This window comes from Malus sylvestris, chromosome 5, assembly GCF_916048215.2.
Source record: "Malus sylvestris chromosome 5, drMalSylv7.2, whole genome shotgun sequence".
NCBI classification, from domain to species: Eukaryota; Viridiplantae; Streptophyta; class Magnoliopsida; order Rosales; family Rosaceae; genus Malus; species Malus sylvestris.
In genome coordinates, this window is record NC_062264.1 from 26,156,474 (window position 1) to 26,162,473 (window position 6,000).

At 36.5% G+C, this 6,000-nt stretch overlaps 1 pseudogene; it reads right to left on the reverse strand.

Annotated features, from left to right (window-relative positions):
• Positions 1–1,343: 1,343 nt before the first annotated feature.
• LOC126621299 (receptor protein kinase CLAVATA1-like) lies at positions 1,344–3,497 on the reverse strand (annotated as a pseudogene).
• Between the last annotated feature and the right edge of the window lie 2,503 nt (positions 3,498–6,000).

Genomic DNA, 6,000 nt, shown 5'->3' on the forward strand with positions numbered 1-6,000 from the left:
ACCCCCAATTTTAAATTTCAAATTAAGGAACTCAGAGAAGGCGGGAGAGAGCCGGGAGAGAGCCGGAAGTCGACGGCGGAGCCTGTAGAAATCACAGCTGATCGTTAGAAATGAATCGTGGGTTTCTTTACTTCTGTTTTCCTTTTTTTTTTTTTTTTTTTTAACAAACGATATTATCTACATTACAGGTAGGGGGTGGACTTAGCCTCACAATGAGCTAGCAATAATGTGGTTCAAATTCGTCTTTGACTAGAATCGAATCTAACCTCTTACTTACAAGTGAAGAAGAATACCACTAGATCGTAATACTAAGTGAGTACTTTTTTTTCTCTTGGTTTCTTAGTTTTTGATAGGGGTAAAAATGGGGTGAACTTAGATGAATAGTGGGGTGTAAATAGAAATATAACCCCATTTTAATAGAAACTTATAATTTTTTGGTGCCACTTACTCTTTGGGGTCCGGACGGTCGTCTTGCTAACCCTGAATTAGAGTCGGCTCTGATCGTATTTAAATAGAAAAATTATTTTTCTTTTGGGAAATATACATTCAAAACAATTAAGTTAACAGAATTGTTAAAGTTATTCAAGAAAATGTGCTAAAGTTAGTCCAAGTCAATAGGTCAAATCCTATCCCAACACGCGATCTTTAACAAACTTTTAAGAATTCAATTCATGTATACCAAAACTTTACATAAAGGGAGGGATGCACGTGTATCATGTATGAAAGCGAAGTGATTCAAAACGAGATGTAATCAAATGATGTTACCAAGACACACATCAACGATAAACATAACATTCTTGATTTTCTCTTTGATATAGATAGACGTTAGTCTTTACTATGGTAAGAGAGATACAATTATACTATAATTGTGATCAATTAGAAACAATAACCTAAATGATATTTGGAGACACTACATAAAAAGTGAGCAATAGTTACCCGTGGTGCAACTATTACCTACTTTTTTACTTTTTTTGTCACGTTCATCACTTTATCTAATTAATAAAGTAACCTTACATTCACCACATTTTATATATCACATCTCTACTCTAATAAAGTTATGACCCACTAGTATGAATACGTCTCACCTATATTAGACGTTAGGAATGTAGTACAAATGTGTACAAAATGAAAGAGTACAATGCACCTTCACAACTCATCTCTGTTGAATGAACAAAAATAATCACTTTCACAACTCAACCCCGGATTTATTGTTGTGGATTCACTCGCCGATGTTACAATCAAACTTCCATCAGAACAAACTGGGAAAATTATAATTTTGTGCTTCAAATGTGTGAAGAGAATGAATAATATTCATTTTGGACCAAAAATAAAAGAAATTAAAATTTTCAAAAGAAATATCTGAATTCCATTGAATTATATTTTTTAATAAAAGTTTGTATTGTGGAGACTGATACAACAGTGGTGCAAATTTCAAAATTTTATCTTAGACTACTCCAATTTAACACGCTGATATTCTATTGGTAGCCTTTCTACCTTTAACACCTCCAGTTTAACATCAAAATTAAGATTGACTATGCTTGGAGAAGACTATGTAGGAGGATTACTGAACAGGTGAACTACTTCCCTCATCGTAGGTCTTGCAGAGCTGTCGTTGTCGACACACAGCATTGCCAGTTTGAACAAATGTATGGCAGCCGCCAAGGGGTATCCGGCGAGATTTGGATCCACCACTGCTGGTACCGATGGTGAACTGGACAACGACTTGGTAGTTTTCCTCACCCAACCCACTATGTTTATGGCGTCTTCAAAGTTCATTACTGCTTTCCTCCCTGTTATGAGCTCCAGCAAAACCACACCAAAACTGTACACGTCTATTTTCTCATCCACTTTTAGCGTATAACCGTACTCTGTAAGTTTGCACCATCATATAAAAAAAAATTATTGTTAGTGGAAGTGGACCAAAAAACAGGTCTAGCTAGATAGATGCTCGACTAACAAGAAACTTGATTATATTTGACGTGTTTTGGTGAAGGTAGGTTTGATAACCATTTCATTTACATTTTTAATTTTATACAAATAAAATCTGATTTCAAAATCAAGTCAGAATGTAAAAACTCACAAAAACATATTTTAGATTTTGGTTTTAAGTTTTTATTTTTCATATTTTTTTATTTGAAAATTAAAAACCGTTATCAAACAAGTTTTAATTTTTCGATTTTAATGAAAGAAAAAACTAAAAACCCTATAAACTGAATATTAAAATAGTTATCAAACAATTGTTTAATTAATTAATCGAAGATGAAATAGATTACGGACCTGGGGCGATGTAACCGAAGGAACCAGCAACTGAAGACATGCAATCAGCTGCTACTCCATGAAAGTACTTAGCGAGCCCAAAATCAGCAACATGAGCCTCGAAGTTTGAATCCAACAAGATGTTATGGGACTTAACATCTCTGTGTATAATCAGGGGTGAACAGTCATGGTGCAGATAACACAATCCCTTTGCAGCCTCCACTGCAATTTTATACCTCCTCTCCCACTGCAACTCCCCTCCATTTTCTCCATGCAATATTTTTCCCAAGCTACCATTAGGCATGTACTCGTACAACAACAAATTAGAGTCCTTATTGTTCGACATGTATCCCAAAAGCCTCACTATGTTTCGGTGTTTGATTCGTCCCAGCGTCTTACTTTCCGCTGCAAATCCATGATCCGTTTTTGCTGTATTACTTGATGATCCTACTAGCTGTTTGATTGCTATGACGAGGCCGCTTGGCATGGTTGCCCGGTAGACAACCCCAGCACCACATTTGCCTATAATGTTCTCTTGCTTTAAGCACTGTAGCAAGTCCTCGACTTTGAGGTCGAGCTGCTGGAACAATGTGAGCCTCCAACCACTAGATTTTTGAATATTTCTTCCTGTACAAACCTTTATCAGTAGGAATACCAGAAGTAGGATAAGTAGGGAACCGAGAACCGCAGGTAGTCCAATGATGATCCTAAGACCGAGCCTGGAGGAACCAAACACATTGTGGTCTTGAGATTTCTTGTTAATGAAGGAACACGGGCGTGAGACGTTGGTACAGAGATAGGGGTTCCCACGAAACGAGGCAATGTCCAGAAAATGACCCTGGTTGGGATTCTACTGGTGAAATTATTATAAGAGAGATCCAAAGTTGTAAGGGTTTCCATGGCGGGTATTCTGTCAGGTATTTGGCCAGTGAGTTGGTTCCGAGACATTCAGAAGAGAAACTAGTTTCAGCTTCTCTATCCCTCTTGGGATTTTGCCGACCAAATTGTTTCGACTCAAATCAAGGGACTCTAGAGACGAACAATTAGAAACAGAAGCTGGAATTTCGCCATCGAGCTTGTTGACACTGATGTTGATCTTTGATAACACTATCAAGCTGGAATTTATGTGCCACATCAGTACTTAATGAAATTTTTAACAGAATTTTGACGAAATGACCACATTGATTTGCGACACCTATTTTCAAGGACTATATTGATTGATTTTTAATTTTAGGGACCATCTTGATGGTGAGGGTCAATTTTAGGGACTATTTGTGATAAAAACCCAAAAAAAAATTGAAGAACCCCCCATTTTTATTTCAAAAACAAGAACTCAAAGAAGGCTGGAGAGAGAAGTCGTGGGAGGAGCTTGTAGGGAACTAGGGATCATAGTTGATTTAGAAACGAATCGTGGGTTTCTTAACTTTTTTTTTCTCTTAGTTTTTTCAATAGGGGTAAAATTGTATTTTAAAAGATAAAAAAATAATGGATGAACTTGGAGCATTTTCAAAGGAGATGTCAAAAAGTCCACATCAATATTAACAGTAAAAAATGACATAATCAGTGTTCTCCAACCACAATGTCAATTCATATATGACATGACATGTAATAGCAGAAGGGGAGAGTTGCTATCAAATCTGACAACAGCTTCAAATATGCTTTTTATGATTTTTATTATTATCTTTTGTATTAAAACTACTAATTATAATTATAAAAAGTAAATAATGTAATAAATAATAGTTTAAACTTGGCATATCGGGGTGAAGAACAAAATTTAAGAGGAAATCAATGTGCCACAACCTTCAAATTAAATTTTTATGTCTAAAATTTGACATTTCCTTTCCACTTAGTAATACGGGGTATAGTAGTATTTTACTTATACGTGAGAGGTCTTAAGAACGATTCTTGCTTAAGGCGAATTTGAACCACATTATTATGGCTCGCCCATTGTGAGGCTTAGTCGATTCTTCCACCTCTTTAATGTAGATAATATCATTTGTTTAAAAAAAAAATTAAAGAAGATGGTGTTAGATGGAAAATGCCATAATGGTATGTAAATAGAAACATAACCTCATATTAATAGAAACTTAATACTTATGGTGCCCTGATTTTCTGGGGACCTGGGCGGCCATCTTGCTAGCCTGAACCAGTGCCAGCTAGTGTTTAAGTAGGATTTTTATTTTTTTTGGAAAATATACAATTTATTTTTGTGTAACACAATTAACTTAAAATAATTTCTTAATTTCTTCAACAAAAAAAATGCATTAATTTTTTTTTTATTAATTTGTATAAAAAAAAACTAATACAAAAGGTTTCATTTAATTTAAAAAATAATTTATGGTCCAATCATGTTTCTTGTCTAACTGCACTCAACTCCGAACAAAATTGAATCGTAGCTAAGGGCTCGTTTACTAATCCGTAATCAGATTGAGAGGAATTGAATTGAAGAGGAATTGGATTAAGGAGGAATTGGATTAAGAGGGAATCAGAATTAGATTCTTGTTAAAGTTGTTTACTAAACTATCTAGAATCGAAGTAAGAATGATATTAGTTTCGTATAACTTGTTTACTAATTTTCCTGAATCGGAATTAAAACTAGTTTGATTACTAAATTGTCCTTGTTAAATAAATTATTCTGGTCATCTTCCGCAAGGCTCAACTGTCTCCCTACCTCTTCACCCTTCTCGTCTTCATCCTCTTCATCTGCATCCTCTACGGCGAGGACCTCACCTGCATTTTTGGCCAGCAGCTTCAACTCACCTCCAGCTCCAACCCAATCGCCATCAAAACAGGTGAGTCAACCCACCCCATTCCACCGAATTAACTTTTTTTCCGATGCAAAAAATTGAAATTTTGGAATTTGGTAAATTGGGTCTTTTGTTTTGGGGCTATGGAAGAAGAGAGAGAAGTTGCCGTTCACCGTCGACAAGACCGACAAAGGGTGCGACTTGTTCAGCGGGAGGTGGGTCTCCAATTGTTTCTTTCCTCAACCTGCACAGCCCTCCCACGCCTTCCCCCTTTTCTTTCCCAGCCCTTCCCATCAACTCCCGTTTTCACAGGTCCTTCACGCCTCCCCCTTTCCTCCATATCATCTTCTTCCCCTAGCCCCAACAACTTTCCATATTCACAGATCCCTCCCATCGCCTCCTAAATTGGTGGATTTCTGGAGAAGACGAATTGAGGGCAATTTTGGAACAAAAGTCTGATTGCTGGAGGACATCAATTCAAGGAATCCAAATACCACCAAATGTTAGAGAATCCGACTCCGGGAAATTCCGGAACGTGATTCTCGAATTGAGCTAGGTCCCACCCAGATTTTCATTCCTCTTGCGCTAGTAAACAAGGGAATTGCTCGAACTCTGTGCAATTCCATTTCCGCTCGTTTCATTACCCCTTAGTAAACACGCCCTAAGTCTATTCAAGTAAATGTGCTAAAGTTAGTCAAAGTCAATGAAGTCAATCCTATCCCCTGAAACATATTGCCCTGCAGCATCTAGTACGGATCTTAACAAAACTTTTAAGAATTCAATTCATTCATACCAAAACTTTACGTAAAGTAATTCTGCAAAACTTTTAAGAATTCAAACCAAAACTTTACGTAAAGGGAGGGATGCACGATTTTCATGTGTGAAGGCGAAGTGATTCAAATACGAGGCATAATCAAATGATGTTATTGAGACACATGATAATGATAAACATAACATTGTTGATCACCTCTATGCTATAGGTAGACGTTAAATTTCG